The 16,681-nt window shown below is 58.0% G+C and overlaps 1 protein-coding gene across 1 annotated transcript in view; it reads left to right on the forward strand.

Moving 5' to 3' along the window:
- The first annotated feature begins 5,104 nt into the window (after window positions 1-5,104).
- PTPRE (protein tyrosine phosphatase receptor type E) overlaps window positions 5,105-16,681 on the forward strand; it is a 94,850-nt gene continuing 83,273 nt past the window's right edge. Inside the window, exon 1 of the mRNA XM_070432094.1 lies at window positions 5,105-5,184. The gene's annotated coding sequence lies outside the window, so the exon portion shown is untranslated. The remainder of the gene's footprint in view (window positions 5,185-16,681) is intronic.

Genomic DNA, 16,681 nt, shown 5'->3' on the forward strand with positions numbered 1-16,681 from the left:
CCCATTCCCTGGTGCAGGTCGCCTCCTCTCGCTCTTTCCATCTGTCGTGTTCCTCATGGTTCTGTTCCTGAGCTCACAGATGGCCACCCGTGCCTGGAACTAATACGGTAGCACATCCCTAGATCTTGAGTTGCGGGGAGGATTGCTGGTGACTGACATTTATTTTTTATCCATTTTTAGTTTGGGGAGGCAGGTCTGCGATTACGCGTCAAGTCCAGAACCCTCTCCATCCAGGTGTGGGACTATTCCAGGGCCTGGCACAGGGGACGGTCTCGCCCCTTCGTTAGGAGTCAAAGGAGGCCAGGGCCCCCTCCAGGAGCGGCCGGCAGGAAGGACGGGCTGGGGCACACACCACGGCTGGGTGTGGGCGGCATCGGGAAGGGACGTCAGAGCCTGTGGTGAGGAGGCCACTGCAGACAGAACGCAGCTGGGAGCACAAACCTTCACAGGCAGGGGACCGCACGACCTGCCCCCGGGTGCAGGGGACGCCAGAGCTGGGAGGTGGCTCTGCCTGGGATGTCCCAAGACCCAGTCATTGGGTGCCATCGTTGCAATGTTTACATATGTGATTCCACCTCTGTGTCCTTCATTATGTGTTCTGCATTAATTGGCTGTGACACTATCTACAGGAGCTTAGTTGTAATGAAAACCTCAGATGAGGGACCTAGTGTTTGTGTAATACATGACCATAAAGATGCAATTTCTACATGAAATTAAAAATGGCCGTCCTTGTACTACCCACTGTCCACTGTCCTCTCCCGCCTGCTCCACGGACTTGCTGCTCGCAACTCTTCCCTTGGAAGATGCTGGTCTAGCTGATACGAAGAGAGACAATGTCCCCTGTGTCGCCAAAACACACACGGGGACAAGCTGTCTCCCTTTTTCTTTTTCACCACAGTTGGCGGCGGCTGATTTCTCCTTCTGTTTATCATGTGGGCTGTGAAACATCAGAGGGTTGTTTTTTAAAAACCACAAGTATTTATCGCATCACACAGAGAGCTCTAGAGATAGGCTAGAGTTTGTTTTACTCTTTTTAATGAACTCACGCGTATGTGTGCTCTTGCTATAAAATGTACGTGGTTTATATATACATCGGGATCATTTTAATAGAAAACTACCTCAAGAAGGACAACATTTTCCAGAAAAGAGGCAATTTTTAATACACAAATCCTTTCTCAACATCCCATTGCTTTAGGAAATCAAACCTTGAAAAACTAGATTTTATCTTGTTTTAATAACTGATTTAAAAAAAATAGCTGCCTATATCCTGGTTACCAAGTTTCCTCAGGATCTCGCCCTGCAATCACATCCTGTTACCCCTTTCCCACCAATTCCTAGAGCACAGCGGAACGGGGCCCGAGGCAAAGTCGGGGGAGGGGCGAGTCATTCCACACGTGACAGCGTTCGGGATTACAGGCCTCACCCCCTGGTGAGAATGAAAGACACGCAGGCGGTTCATTCCGTCCTCAATCTCTCGAAGGTCTTGCAGCTTCTCAGAGAAGGCGAGGGGGCGGGGGGGGGGGGGGGGGGGGTATACTTTTGCCGGAGTGTCCACCTCTCTGAGCCATGCGTGGTTTTTAACTCTTCAGGCGTAAGAGACAGAGACGGTCAGTTTCAGGTGTCCAGCGGGATGATTTGACATGTGTACATCCTGGGAGGCGATCGCGGCAAGAAGCCCGGGTGCCATGCATCACCACAGTTACAATTCCTTCTCTGTGATGAGAATTTTCACCAGGTGAGCTTAGCAAAAGGAATCATCAGTAAATGGAAAGGGACGGCAGTAACAACGGTCAAAACTGAAGCAGGAAAAAAATGGTTTAAACATTTGAAAAACTTCAGTTGCCACGCTGGCCGGTGAGCTCAGTGGTTAGAGCGTCGGCCTGCGTACTGGAAGGTCGTAGGTTCGATTCCCAGTCAAGGGCACATACCTGGGTTGCAGGTTCAATCCCCTGCCCAGGTCAGGATGTGTGTGGGAGGCAATCAGTCGACGTGTCTCTCTTACATCAATGTCTCTCTCTCTCCCTCCCTTTCACTCTCCCACTCTCTGTAAAAGTCAATGGAAAAAATAGCCTCAGGGGAGGATTAAAAAATAATAAAAAATAAAAAGCTTCAGTGGCCTGCAGGTCAATGGCCGGTGATATCATCCTATGTAATAAAGATGTAATATGCAAATGGTCGTTATGCCGTGAAGCGTAATGACAGACTGGGTAACGACCAGATCACGGATCAGCAGGAAGGTGGGGCAGCGAGCTATGAGGGGGGCGAGGGGACAAGGGAGGGCGGACAGCTACAGGAGGGCGGCAGCGAGCTACTGGCCCACAGGTTTGTGCGCAGGGCTACCAGTGTACATATAATTGGAGGCCCAGACGCTGGAGAAAGGTGGAAAACATTTCTGAAGAAATAGTATCTGAAAATTTTCCAAATTTGATGAAAAGTATAAACTTATAAAGCAAAAAGCACAACTAATCCCAAGTATGACAGACACAAGGAAAACCACACAAATCCACATTTTAATCACACGTATATAAAAAAGCAACGATAAGGAGAAAATCCTTAAAAACAACTAGAGAAAAGAGACACATTGCCCAAGCTCTCAATATAGGTAGTAAAACACGAATGTGAAGAAGATGTTGTCACATGGGAAGGAAAGTAGAAGTGAAAGCGCTCGCACTGTATGGCTCCATTCATTGGGGCTCTCCGGGAAGGGACATGGGGGAACTCTCCGGGGAGAGGGAAATGTTTAGTCTCCTGATAGGGATCTGCAGGTCACTGGTCTGCACCTGCCTGTATTCATTAAACTGTGCCCTCAGCACTGGACAGTGCACGCATATGATCCACAATGAAAAGTGATCCCAGAAGGGAAATTACAAGTTATGGCAGTGATGGCGAACCTTTTGAGCTCGGCGTGTCAGCATTTTGAAAAACCCTAACTCAACTCTGATGCCATGTCACATATAGAAATTTTTTGATATTTGCAACCATAGCAAAACAAAGACTTATATTTTTGATATTTATTTTATATGTTTAAGTGCCATTTAACAAAGAAAAATCAACCAAAACAATGAGTTCGCGTGTCCCCTCTGACACACGTGTCATAGGTTCGCCATCACTGAGTTAGGGTGCCGTGAAGACGAGGAGGGGCAAGCAGCTCTCTGTCTTCCCGGGACATGCAGGAAGCTATGGAAAGGGCCCGTCCCCTTGGCTTCATTGATGAGTAACCGTTCATACCTGGGCGTGACTTGGAAACGGGGAGGGGAAGGACAATTGAGTAAGGTAAACACAGAACGTTCTGGGCCCAGTAGAAGCATCCGTTCTGGTCCATCCTGAGACCAGAAGAGCCACCCCGAGTTTCCTTTGAGGGGACCGGTCCGACATCGGTTTTCCCCTGCTTGCCGTACCCCCCAGCCCACCCACCGTGAGCCCTCTGATTTATCCCCCAGAGGAATTTGATGTCCGTGAGCCTGCACACAGTTTAAAAGCAACTCCGATTGGCTTTCTGACAAACCAATTTTGCCGTTTTGCTTGGCCTCCTAGACAGCATGTCTGGTCTGAGCGTTTTGATTTTCATTGACGTCTATTGAGCCCTTCAAGGGTGATGAACATTATTGGGGTTCCCTTGAGGAAATCCAAATGGCCAGGCCTCGAGTGCCATGAAAACCAAGACACATTCCTGGTCTCAGGAAACGGCCCCCAGCCCTGCTTCCCGGGCATGAGCTGGGGGGCTGGTGGAGAGTAAGTGGGGGGGGGGGGGTGTGGCAGAGCGAGGCTGGGGGGTTTCGGGTGTGCAAGGGGCTATAGAGGAAGCTGGGGGTGGGACAAGGCCTGGTCCCAGGTCCTAAAGGAGCAGGATGGCAAGAGGCGGGGGCAGGTCCCTGAGGCCTAGAACCAGAAAAGGGAAATGGACCGGATGTCGCAGGGCCCGGGAGCCCGAGAGAGGCTGAAGGCAGGTGGTTAAGGAGGATCAAGGCTTCCATATGGGTCAACACGCCCCTGCTTTTGTGGGACAAGGATGAATCTCTTCAGACTTTGGAAAAGGTGGAGGGATATTGCTCAATTCCTGGAAGATTCTGCGGGTCCCACAGAGAGGACATGACTGGAGGGAAGGGCCATCTGCCCAGCATCATGTCACCAGCGCGGTTGCCTCCCCAGAGCAGATGTCTGACTTGTCTCTCCCGCCTGTGTCCCAGCTCTGCCTCCGCACCTGCGGGGCGAACAAGCTCACTGCGCTCACCAGAGCTCTGCAAGGATGGCCTTCCCCGTAGAGGCCTGGCTCTGCGGCGGCCGCGCAGAAAATCCAGAGCTGGTGACCTCCCTGGATACCTCGGCCCCCACCCTGGGCGATCCATGGGGACGGGCTCAGGTGGGAGGTGCCTGCTCTGCTGGCTCCGGGGAGACAGGCCGCCTGGGCTGCGAGCTGGGCCCCCCTCTCACCCCTCAGCTCAGCTCCTCCCGAGCACCTGGGGGCTGTGATGGAGAGGAGCAGGGTCTGGGAGCTCACAGGCCGGGGCAATTCACCGACACCAGGCAGGTGCCCACACCCGAGAGAGCAGCAGTAGTGGTCCAGGTGCCCTGTACTGACCGCATGACCTCCGGCCGAGCCACTTCCTGGTGCCCAGGCCAGGCTGGGTGGGAAGGGCCATGCCCACTTGTGAGAGCGCCTGGCACGTCTTGGCACCCTCCTGCGCGCCTGGGTCGGGGCGGTGGGGGCCGGGCCAGGGTCTCTTTGAGGGCGCATTAGCATCGGTAAAGGACCCCCGGGGACCTGGGCGCTTCAGGGCTCACGCCATCCATGCGGGGCGGGACCGCGGCCCAGGTGGGGCGGGCGCCCGGGTGCGCTCCCTGCGCCGGACACCAGGCGTCGCCCCCGCCCCTCGCAGCGCCGGCCCCCGCCCCCGCCGCCGAGCCCGAGCCCGAGCCGAGCCCGAGCCGCCGCTGAGGAGGCGGCGGGACCGACCGGCGGACAAATTTCCTGCTCGGCTGCGGGCGGCGGGCGCGCGGGTGCGGGCGGCAGGAGGCGGCGGGAGGCGGCGCGGGGAGCGCCCCGCAGCCCCGGCCTCCGCGCGTCCTCGCGACCGGCCTTCGCGCCCGGCGGGACCAGAGGGGCGCCCGGAGGGCGGCGGGCCAGCGCCCCGAGATGCGGAGTCGCCGCGGCGCCGGGATCCGCACCGGCCCGGCCCTCCCGAGGTGAGCGCGCGGGCGCGGCGGGCGGGGCGCTTCGGGCCGTGCGCCCAGGGCGGCCGGTGCAGGCCGGGGACGCGGAGGCCGCTGCCGCGGGAGGGAGGGGCCGCGCCGGGTGCCGGGCGCCGGGCGCTGGGTGCCGGGTGCCGGGTGCCGGGTCTGGAGCCCGGTCTCTGCCCGCCCGCGGCGCGCCGGGTGCCAGCAGCTGGGGACCGCGCGACCCGGGCCTCGGCCCCGGACCCCCAGCCCAACTTGGCATGGGCAGCGCTCGCGCTCGGCGCACGGGCTGGCGTGTGTCTGCCGGGGGCTGGCGACAGGGACGCGCGTGGAGGCGGGCGAGACCGGGAGGGGGTGCCCGCGGGGGTGTTGGGGGCTCCGCGCTCGCCGGGACGAGACAGGAGCCTTTTGAGAAAGTGGCTCGGAGTTGCGCCAACTCCGGAGGGGCGGGGGCTGCCGTGGGATGCTGCCCGGTGGCCCCGCGCCCCTCGCCTTCCAGGCGAGGGGAGCCGAGTGGGGTGCAGCTGGGGGCCCGGGAGGGCCAGGCCGCCGCCATCTGCAGGGTCGGTGGGTGAAAGTCCGCGCGGTGCCAAGCCTGCGGGCTCCTGGGGGCCATCCTGGAAAGCCTGAGGACAGCCCACAGGATGGAGAGGCAGAGCCAAGCCCTGCGTGACCCCTGGGCTGACCTAATTCCCTCCTGGCACCGCGAGCCTTTCTAGAAAAGCTGGGCATTTACACCGCCCGGCTGTGGCGCTGACTCGCGGGGACAGGACCTTGCTCCATCAAAGCTCCAATCCCGGGCCAGGAGAGGGGAGCGCGCTCCGTGCTTATACCTTGGAGGGAAGATGGTTGAAAACCAGCAAAGATGGTCCCGGGTTTTAGAGTCGCTGTGTCCATGTCCAGTCTGCCCTTGACCTCAGGTGCCCCTTGACCCCGGGTGCCTGAAGGTGGGTGCTTCTACCTCTGCAAAACAGAGACTCCTGTGTGTTTGGGGGGGGGGGGGGAGGGCGAGGGTACCTTTCAAAACCAGTGCATTGAGGGGCGGGCACCTGCGTGGCCAGGCCGGTGTGGGCAGAGCTCTGTGGGAGAGCAGGGGTGGGCTCGGGGCTCCCTGAGCACAGGCTCTAAGCTTTCAGGGAGCAGACGGCCCTGCGGGGACAGGCAGGCCCGGGAGGAAAGATCCGCTGGCTCTCAGTGAGCAGGGCCTGCAGGGGTCCCCAGCTCCCCCAGGTGAGGCGTGGCCTCGGGGCCAGAGGGCTTCGTGTTAGTGACGCCTGTATCGGCACCCTCACTCCTCTGAACCCAGACTGTCCACGTGTCCACGTGAGCCAGGAGCTGGATTGCCTCTGAGAAGTGCAGGTTGTTGGATGAACCTGGATGGGTTTAGGTTTAAAAGCAAACCCATGGAAGCCACTCTCACTCCTGCGGAGGGACCACTGGCCGAGAAAGTTCCCGGGTCAGTGCCTCCATGGCAGCTGAGGGAGGTCCCGGGCTCTGCGCTCCATCGAGCGATCCCATCCCTTCCAGGGATCCCTGTGTACGTCCATCAGCCCCCAAGAGGGGCTGCAGGGGGCATGGGGGTGGCCATGGGGGGCACGTTGAAGGTGGATGTGTGAGGAATCAATAGTAGTTGACAGTCTGTGGGTCATGGAGCTGAAATGTCCATTTCAATTGGTCAGCGGGTCTCCTCCACACCAGGCCCGCATTGGTCCATTTGGCTGTCTCCACCGCCCTCCTCGCAGTCCAAGGCACCCCCTTAACCAAAAGTCCCTCCTTCCAAGTCAGAGGCGTATTGCTAGCCCAGACCACTCCTCTGCACCTGTCATGCTCACATGCTCAGCCCCCCCACCCCACGCCAACATTCCTCCCGGCAAATCAGATGCGCCCGATTCAACATGCCCCAAATCCACTGTGATCTCCCCCCACTGAGCCCAACACTTTCCCGATGTTTCCTTTATCCGCCTCAGGGCACCGGCTTCCAGCCTGCTGTGCCACGGACCTGCCAGGAGGCTGGCGACGATGCTGCTGGACAGATGAAGGTGGGAGGGAGCGAAGCGTTTGGGGGTGCATCTGCTGAAGTGGACGGGCGGGTGTATTTTTAGTGGAGGGGAGCGTGGCTGGGAGGCAGCCATACATTTGTGTTGATGTGGATTGAACTGGATCGTGGAGATGTGACATAGGTCTGTGTGGGGGTTACACTGCCCAATCTTCGGGGGGTGCTGAACAGACTTGCTAAAATGACTGAGCTGGACCAGGGGAACCCCAGGGACTGCCCACGGAGGCAGGTTTGGGAGTCGCGAGGGGACCCCGCGTGGGCTGCCCTCCATTCCTTTCCTGATGCGTCGTTTTCATTGATAACATCGGAGTTACCCTCCCAGAGGCTTTGCTGTTACAGCAGGACTGATTGTATCCATTAGGATAAGGCCTGGCCTTCTAGTGCGATTATCGCCGGGAAAACACTGTGTCCCAAGGTCACCCCCAGCCGTTAGCGTGCTATCTCCTGGCGAGCCAGCGGCTCGCTACACCCTGAGGACACCATGGTAGGTCCTCTGAGGTAGAGCCCGCTCAGCTCCCTGCTCGGAATCGCCTTCCTCTTTATCTCCAGTTTAGGGACTCCTACTCATACCTCAATGCCCACTTCCAGTGCCTCCCTCTGCCTAAGAACATCGCTCTTGCTTTCATTCCTTTTAGCGCCTGTCCCAGAGCGCGGGCCAGACTCTATTCTGATTCCAGTTGACTTGTTGACATAGTTGTCTTCTCTGCCCGGTGGTTCGTGCTTTTAGGATGGAAGGTGTGTCTGAGGGTTCGGACTTGGGGTTCAGGTATGGATTCCCATAAACCCCAGCTCTGAGTGACCTGGACTGGCTGTTCAGAATCCACGCCTCAGTGTTTTCTTCTCTACAATGGGAGTGAGAGCTGTACAGAGCACGGCTGCGTGAGGGTGGCAGACACACATGCCAAGTACAAGGCCCGTGCCCGACGCGCCATGCACCGTGGCCACCACACCCCGCATCACCTAAGGCTGTGAATCGCGTGCATTAAGAACCAGGAGGTTCGAACGAATAGATAAGTAAAGCCAAAATCCGCATTAATAGGTGGATCCCTTTCGCAGGCCTGGCCATCGGAAGTGCTGGGTCAGATCGATACTGTGTGACATGATGGGGAACTTCCTTTTTTGCAGCGCAATTTGAATGACTGCAGAGTTTGCATGACTAAGTATTTTAATCTCATAAGTTACTGCTTACCTGTGCCCACTCTTTCACACGGTTGACCCTTCAGAGTTAGAGTGGTTTCCAAGGCAGAAATGCATGGTTTTGTGCACTTTAACGTGGGCTCATGGACTGAATTAAACAGGCTGCGTGCCCGAAAACACCAAAGTGAGCCAGACCCAGCGCCGGGAGGCGGCGTGGCTCCCACTGCTGTGTGGACCCCGGTCAGTGGAATGGCTTCTAGACTCCAGCACAACAGCCAGGAAGCTACGGACTGCCTCCCAAATCCTCAGAGCTTCACTCCGCTGAGCGCTAAAGAGGTATGGCATCATGCCAGCTCCGGTGTGCCCACTGATGCCGCCCTCTCCCCAGCTTGTCCAGGCAGTCTGGGCACGGCCCAATCCAGGCCTCTCGTCCTGGGCTCACCCCGTGGGCACATCTGTCTCTCTCTGCGCTGGGCACCGACCAAGTCACCCGGGTAAGACTAGGCTGTGGGTACTTCACCAGCCAGTAACTTCAGGTGTGGGCCCCAGACCTACCAGGAGTTCGCTTTGCAGGTTATCTTCCTGATTTGTCACTTGCGTTTCTCTCCGGACCCGGAGTGTGGCTGGTCTTCTAGGGGCTGGGGTTTCAGACCCGCCACCGGCAGGGACAGGGCCTTTGCTGAGCTGAGCTGAGCTGAGCTCCAGCGGGGCAGGTGCACGCGGGGGAGGGGCTCCTGGCGGATGTGGGCTGGGAGATCCCGGCCTTGGGGATTGCCAGGCCAGCTTCCTTTTCTTCCTTGGGGTCTGGCTGCTGTTCCCCAAATCTCCGCCCAGGCCCGCCCGTCCAGGTGCCGCGGGGGGAGTTTTGATGTGGTTCTCAGCCCTTTGAACTCCACGGCAGCCAGATCAGAGGCAGACACGTGGGCCTCCTGTCTTTCTTTCAACTGCACAAGTACTTCAAAGGGCTTGACTGCGCTTATGAAATAAAAAGTGTCCCCAGGTTGTTTCATGAAAACAATATGCGTATCCTTTCATACTGACTCCCGATGAAATAGGGACCGGATAGGTATTTTACGTAAAAGGATGCCTGTTTTAAACATTTCAAATACAATCAATAGTTGTCCAGTTAGTATAACCCATTCATGTACAGTGTCAGACAATCGAGTGCGATCCCTTGTCATCCTAATGGCGACAATGACCCTTCCCATCAGGGTGTCAGGTGCGTGGGTTGTAGGGGGGCCTAGAGACCCAAGCCTGGTGCATGGCAGGGGCCCAGGGGGCAGGGAAGAATCCCAGGCCTGAGTACTCTGGGTGCCAATTGGTCCCCTGCCCTCAGGGCAAGTCACCGAATTCCCAGTCTTGTTTATTTTATTAAAAATATTTTTATTGATTTCAGAGAGGAAGGGAGCAGGGGAAAGAGAGAGGGAGAAACATCAATGATGAAAGAGAATCATTGATCAGCTGCCTCCTGCAAGCCCCGCACTGGGGATGGAGACTAAAACCCAGGCATGTGCCCTAACCAGGAATCTAACCGTGACCTCCTGGTTCATAGGTCAGGCCTCAACCACTGAGCCACCGTGGCTGGCAGGTCTTGGTTATTCATGTCCTTCAATCTGCTTGGATGTTTGCGACTGGACATCGGTCACCAGTTTTTGTATGAGGGAGCAGATTGCCTGTTTTCCTTCTTGACTTGACCACAGTGTGTTACTCCCAGTGACCTTGTATTGGCCTTTTCGTTGGACTCTCACTGCAGAGAACCTGGCGTTCCCGCTGTCCCTGGAGCAGGACTTCCTCGGGCCTGCTCGGCAGAGTCCGATCGTCTCTCCGAGGCTCGGCCGACGCCTTTGCCACCGAGCACAGGTCCCGTGGCGGGCAGGTCGCCCCGCGGGAGCGGAGCCCGGGCAAGTGGCAGCGCTTCCCCGGCGGATTCCTCGTTAAACCCCGGGAGCTCTGGCCTCTCTTTCTTCTCCGGTTCAAAAAGGCCAGCCTCAAAGGAGGACGTGCACTTGCATGATTTGAGGTCACAGCCTGGGGCTGCCCCACCTCCCCCACCAGCTTGTCTGTCTGGCGTCAGGCGTGGGATACAGCTTTTATTTCGTTGTTTGAACTACAGCACAGGTGCAAAGCCCTCTATGAGGGCTGGGGTCAGGGGGCGCTCACATCCGAGTCTGCTGTTGCCTCGCTTCCTGTTGGGGGTGTGTGGGTGAAGGGTACGGGGAGGGGGTGTGAGGGGCAGAGGAGGAGCAGGGCTCAGAGGGCTTGGGGACGCCCAGGTCAGCTTCCTCATCATTGTCCCCAGGACTGGCCTGCTCTCAGCCATTCTAGACCGAGCCCCGTGTCACAGAGCACAGAAAGGCTGTGGGTTCTGGTGGTAGGACAGAGTGGGCCTCTAGAGGGGGGGGGCCTACAGGAGACCCAGTAAGCCCTCCCTAGAGAATGCCCCCCCATGTTCTAGATTCCAGAAAGACCTGCCAGTGAAGGAAGCTGAGAGGTGGGTTTGGGCCCAGAATTCCACCGGCCGGTGCTCATGCGCCTCTCCAGATCTCTCCTGCCTTCAGCCCAGTTTCCCTGCGCTCTGCATCCCCGAGGGAAAGTCAGAGGATGGGTGGGGGCGGCAGAGACAGAGAGACACAGAGAGAGACAGATGGCAGAGAGAGGGAGAGGCGAGAGCAGCACAGAGAGAGAAAGACCGGCTGGGACGCTTGGCTGCGGAGGTTTTATCTCCCAGTGTTTGCCATCTGAGGAGGCCTCTGTCGATTGGGAACAGGATGGGTTTATTTGGGGAAAAGAGAGGGTTGCAGCCTGCGTGTCAACGTGGGGGTGTCGACAGGAGGAAACGGAGCTGAGGGGCAGGGCAGAGCGATAGGGATTTATTAGGAACACGGGGTTCTTCCTGTGGGCCCCTCGGAATGAGGTAGAGGGTGAGAACTCCCATAAGCCCTCTCTCCTCTCAGGCCCTCCCGAGTGATGGTGGATGACTTTGCTTAAATGCCGGGTCATCCTCATGCCTCCACACTCCCTTTAGCCCAGAGTGGGGTTTCTGGCCCCGGGCCCCTGTGGGCGAGAGGTACAGAGGGACCAGGGCGTGGGGGAGCAGAGGAGTGACACCTGCCCCCTCACGTGGGCGCGTGGAGGGTGCTCAGACCAGGCTCCCCGTGTCTCTGGGGCGGGAGCTGTGCCAGTGGCGGGGTGCGTGCGGGGGAAGAGCAGTGGGAATGAGCAAAGCGCCGGAATATGTGTGCCCTTTTGCTACGCCAGGGATTTACAGAAACCCAATTTTGGGGTCACAAAAGGTCGCCTGAGGGCGGTGCCTGAATGACTAGAAAACAGGAGCGTGCTCTCCCAGAGACTGCCTGCTTGAGCGTCTTGCCTTTGTAAATGGGCCTTTGCAGTCCATGCTGCGCTCTGCAGTTTGCTGGTCAACAAGAGGCCCCGTTCCCTGGGAGCCCCGTTCTTTCAGGCCCTCAGCCTGCGTGGTGCCTGGCGAGACCTGTGCCTGCCATCGGCCTTTCGGGCTCTCCGCGTGGCCTCGGTCCATCCACAGCTGAGCGTGAGGTGCTAGACGTGCAGACACCCTGCAGCCGCCACCGTCCTCATTCTGAAAGGTGGACTGCGCGCTCCGTCTTCCTCAGCCCCCGACGGCACTGCGTCAGGTGCCTCGGTCATTCAGTACATCCCTTGTTGCCAGGGTTGCGAACCTCAGCTCAAGTCCCGTCTCCCCACTTCCATCCTGTGAGCAGAGTCCCCGATGTTGGCCCAGAGTAGCATCGAGATGCAAGCGCCTGAGATTGCACGTTTGGCCTCGGCGAGCCCGGCCGGCCTCTGCAGCTCCCAGCGGGTCCTTTCCAACGTGGATCGTATTTAAGAGTCTGTAAGATCATGTGCAAGGACATGGAGATGCTAGACATTTGCCGAGTGCCTGCGGTCTACACACCCCGTGTTTAGAACTGAAGTTACCCCCAAAAGTCACCATGCTGTCCTAGGGCTGCCCCACGCCCCTGGAGGGTGGAACTCGTCTCTTCCAGGGGTGTTAAATGTAAGGCCGGCCCGGCCAGCATGGCTCAGTGGTTGAGCATCGATCTGTGAACCAGGAGGTCACGGTTCCATTCCCCGTCACGGCACATGCCCAGATTGTGGGCTCGATTCCCAGTGTGGGGCATGCAGGAGGCAGCCAATAGGTGATTCTCATCATTGATGTTTCTCTCTCTCTCCCCCTCCCCCTTCCTCTCTGAAGTCAGTAAAAGCACACATATATAAAATTCATTTCTCCCTTTACTGTACAAGCCCAGCCTGCCCCAGGCACCTCTCTGGGCAGGACAGAGCTCCGGGCTGACACAAGGCTTGGCTCAATTCGACTGGGTGTTTGTGCTCAGGAAGCTGAGTTCACGGCTCACTGAAGAGCTGCCCTGACGTTTATTGTCGTCCGATGGAAAAGAAAGCGCTTTCCCTCATGTCCAGTTGCTCAGGAGCCCCCCTCACATGTTTGACCGTGACGAGACGTGTGTTTTCTGTGCGCGTCTCTCCGTCTGCCAGAAGCCAGAGCCGAGCGCTACCTTCTCACTCTGGATATTCTCTCTCTGGCAGATGATTCCATCTCTCTCTTTAGAACCAAGTGCACTGCCCGCTGGGACCCAGGGGCCCGAGACTCGCCCAGGCCACACTGCCTGCTCCCGGCCCGCTGTCCTCCCCTGGAACGAACCTCTTCTTGTTCTCGCTGCCCCGACGGACTGACCCCCCACCCGTGTCCCACACGCTGCTCGCGTTTTGTGGGAGACCCTCGTCTGCTTCCCTAGGGAGAGCCAGGCTTTCCCGTGTGTTAGACGGGGCGCACCCCAGCTGAGCAGGGCCCAGAGCCTCGACCCCAAACGATGTGAGATGTCGGTGAAGCTGCCTTGAGACAGAGGACGCCCTCGGGCCCCGCTGGGAAGGGGCAGAGCCTTCGGGACCTGCCGTGGGGGCTGAGCCCTTGCTGCCTCTACTCTGAGTCTGGTTTGGGGTCCCGTGGGCTCCCCAACCCCAGCCAGGTGCGTGCCTCAGGGGAGCTGGTGGGTGTGCAGCTCCCCATGTAGCCACACCACAGAGCACGCGGGCAGGGCGCCCCGGGTCCCAGCAGAAGGGAGCAGCCCACCACTGCCTCAGCTGTCGCCTGCCAGGTGCCATCGTGGGAAGGTCCTCGAAAGAGTCTCCCTGGTCTAGAGCTGAGCTCTGCTTCCACCAGCCTCCCTGGTCTCCTGGGGTGATGGGGGGACCTCAGTGCACAGGAAGGTCGTGAGGTCACCGAATTCGGGGTCCAGATGCCCAGCGTTGCCATCAAGGCCTCCTCCTTTCCCTTCCTGCAGCAGGCTCTTCCCTGCACGCCCCCAGCAGCCGCTCATCCCGTCCCCCACGTGCCCTGCTTAGGAAGAGAGCTTTTCCCAGCAGGTGCAGCCAGGGACCACGCAGCGAGTCTCCTTGGTGCAGATGAGCCAGAAATCCATGTCTTAGCTGGAAACTCGTGTCTTAACCTGGAACCCGGGTCTTAGCCTGGAACCCGGGTCTTAGCCTCCCAGCAGGAGGGGTGGGAACGGCTGCTCTGGGCATCCAGAGGAAAGACCCAGGACCCACTCCTGGTGCCATGCTGGCTTCCGGCTAAGCTTCGAGGGTCCCCAGAGATGTGCCCCCTCTCTGGGAAAGCCCAGAGCCATGAGCCTGTCTTCCTCGCACCCCCCACCCCTACACACATACTCTCAGCACCACCATCGCACCATCACCTTGTTAGCAGCGGGGCTGCACTGGTTCTGACCCCAGGCACCAGCCCGTGGCCCCTCTTGCCCCTGGTAGCTTTCCCACCCTGTGTGGCTGCCTGGCCAGAGCGCCCCAGGCCATTCTTTTGGGATGAGTCATGGCAAAGCTGGTCCAAGAACTGCCCAGTGTTCTCTCCCTGTGTTGGCCTCGTCTCAAGGGGGATGGGGGGCGGGTTGATTGTCCCATCACGAGGGGGGCCAGGGGACAGCCTTCCTGGAACTGACGCTGCCACAGGGGCCACTCAGGGACACCCCGACTTAGGCCCCAGGGACCCTAGCACCCAGAGCTGAATGTGGCCAGCCTGGGAGGGTCTGAGCGATGGACTGGTGGCCTATTGCTCTGGTTGAAAACCATTTCGAATTGTTGTAAGGGCTCCCCGAGCGTTTCTGCTCTGAGAAAAGTTCTGTCCAGGTTCCGGTGTTGGAGACACGCCCTGTCTCTGATGCAGCTGAGAACCCCAAATGGAGGTAGCACCAAAGTGGGAGGTGCCGTGCTCTGAACCACCCATGGGACATGTAGGGGTGCCCGGAGGGAACCCCCAAACTGCAGACATTCAGCCTCCCTGGTCTGTCCTGAGCGAAGGTCATTTTTGTCCCCACACGTACCCAGCACCACAATCTCACATGTTCCTGAAGATTGTGCTCATTTGACTCATGGCTTGTCTACACTGGCTCAGCTGATACCTTCAGAAATCCGCAGATCATCCTTTGGGAAGCAGCTAATTCTTTTAGAGAACAAGTCATCAGCTTTGTATTGATTTGAGAGAGAGGGAGGGAGAGAGGAAGTGGATTTGTGTTCCGAGTAGGTAGGCATTCGTTGGTTGACTCTTATCTGTGCCCTGACCTGGGATCTAACCCGCCACCTTGGCGTATTGGGATGACGCTCCAACCAACTGAGCTGCCCGGCCAGCGCCTAAAATCTTCACTTCTTAACCTTTTATTTTTTAAAGATCAGGACTCTGTATTTCGTTTCCGCGAGGCAGGCCTCCTCTGCTGCTCTGCGTGGAAACGTCACAGCTTGGTGACGCGCGGCAGCGTCTGATGCCGTGTGAAGACCACACGCTGCGTTCCGTCCTTCCTCCCCTGTCAGGGACTGTCTCCGGAGGAAGCGCAGCTCCGGGAAGTGTGGACGAGCTGGTCCTTGTGTGCTCACCGCAGGGCTGTTTCAGGCGGGGCGTGTTGAGCAGTGGACTGAGTGGCGAATAAACATTGTGAGTTGTGATGCCCGGCCAGTCACGTTGGGAATCACCACTGTTGACATTCGTTTTGTTTTTTTTCTTCTTCTCTAAGTGGCTCTCAATGACAGCAGAGATGTTTGGTTCTGTTTCCTAGAGTTGCTTTCATGTTCCCCGGATAAGCGAGTGCAGAGAGCCGAGGCCACCGGCTGGTCCCGGCGGGAGCTCGAGGAGAGCAGGTCAGGAGGCCTCGCCTGTCTGCCCGCCGCACCGTCTGGGGCAGCTGCTGAGTGTCTGTGACAGCCTGGGGGCCTCGGGGGGAGGACACGCAGGAGGTGAGGCACCAGAAGCAGGCAGGGAGGCCCGTCGGAGGCTGCTGTCCTAATCCAGTAGAGATGGGAGAAGGGGAGAGGGGGAGTGCGGGGGAGGGGGGGGGGGAGAGAGAGAGAGAGAGAGATCTGCAAAGCAAAGAGACAGAGGGACAGGCTAATAGCAGCTGCCACTCAGGGGCCTCCATGTGCCAGGCGTGCGCCCCCGTGTGCCAGGCGTGCACATAGCTCTTGTCTCTTATACCGCAGAGTCCACACGACAGGCAGGTATGTGAGCGTAGCAGGCCTCCATGGCCGAGGCTGTCACACCCTCCGGGGAGGGGGGCACGGGAGAGCTGGAGGGTGTTAGTGTCCAGCAGCCCCAAAGCCGAGCGTCTCGCAGGCCTGGCAGACAGGCTGCACGGGGAGGAAGGAGGAGCCTGGGGGACCCACCGCGGATCTGGGCAGCTCGTTTTGTGCCTCTTGCGTTCCAGATCATGAGCCTGAGATGGCCCCACCTTTGAATAAAATATGTGGCCAAAGAAAACACAGTGAGCCCGGCCGGCGTGCCTCAGTGGTTGAGCGTTGACCTATGAATCAGGAGGTCACGGTTCGACTCGGGGTCAGGGCACATGCCCGGGTTGCGGGCTCCATCCCAGGCAGGGGGCGTGCAGGAGGCAGCCGATCCACGAGTCTCTCTCATCACTGATGTTTTTATCTCTCTCTCTCCCTCTCCCTTCCTCTCTGAAATCAATTTAAAAATATATGTTTTTTAAAAAGAAAACCCAGGAAGTAACATTTCTGAGCGGGTTATTTCGGTCATTGACAGCGTCAGAGCACAGGTGACGCTGACTCCATGGAGGGGGCGTCCAGGGAGTCGTGATCGCGCCTCTGACTTGATTTTACTTTGAAGAGAGAATAATAATTCCTGCTTACCTGCAGCATTTCAGTGTGCTTACTCTTATTATATTGCTGTTATCGTTTAAGGAGCTGCAGCCTTATCCCTTTTAAATGGCTTTTCCATAGTTTATATTGCATGAAGGTAGA

Source organism: Myotis yumanensis, unplaced genomic scaffold, assembly GCF_028538775.1.
Source record: "Myotis yumanensis isolate MYYU_CA2020_CCGP unplaced genomic scaffold, mMyoYum1.0.hap1 SCAF_13, whole genome shotgun sequence".
Taxonomy (NCBI): Eukaryota; Metazoa; Chordata; class Mammalia; order Chiroptera; family Vespertilionidae; genus Myotis; species Myotis yumanensis.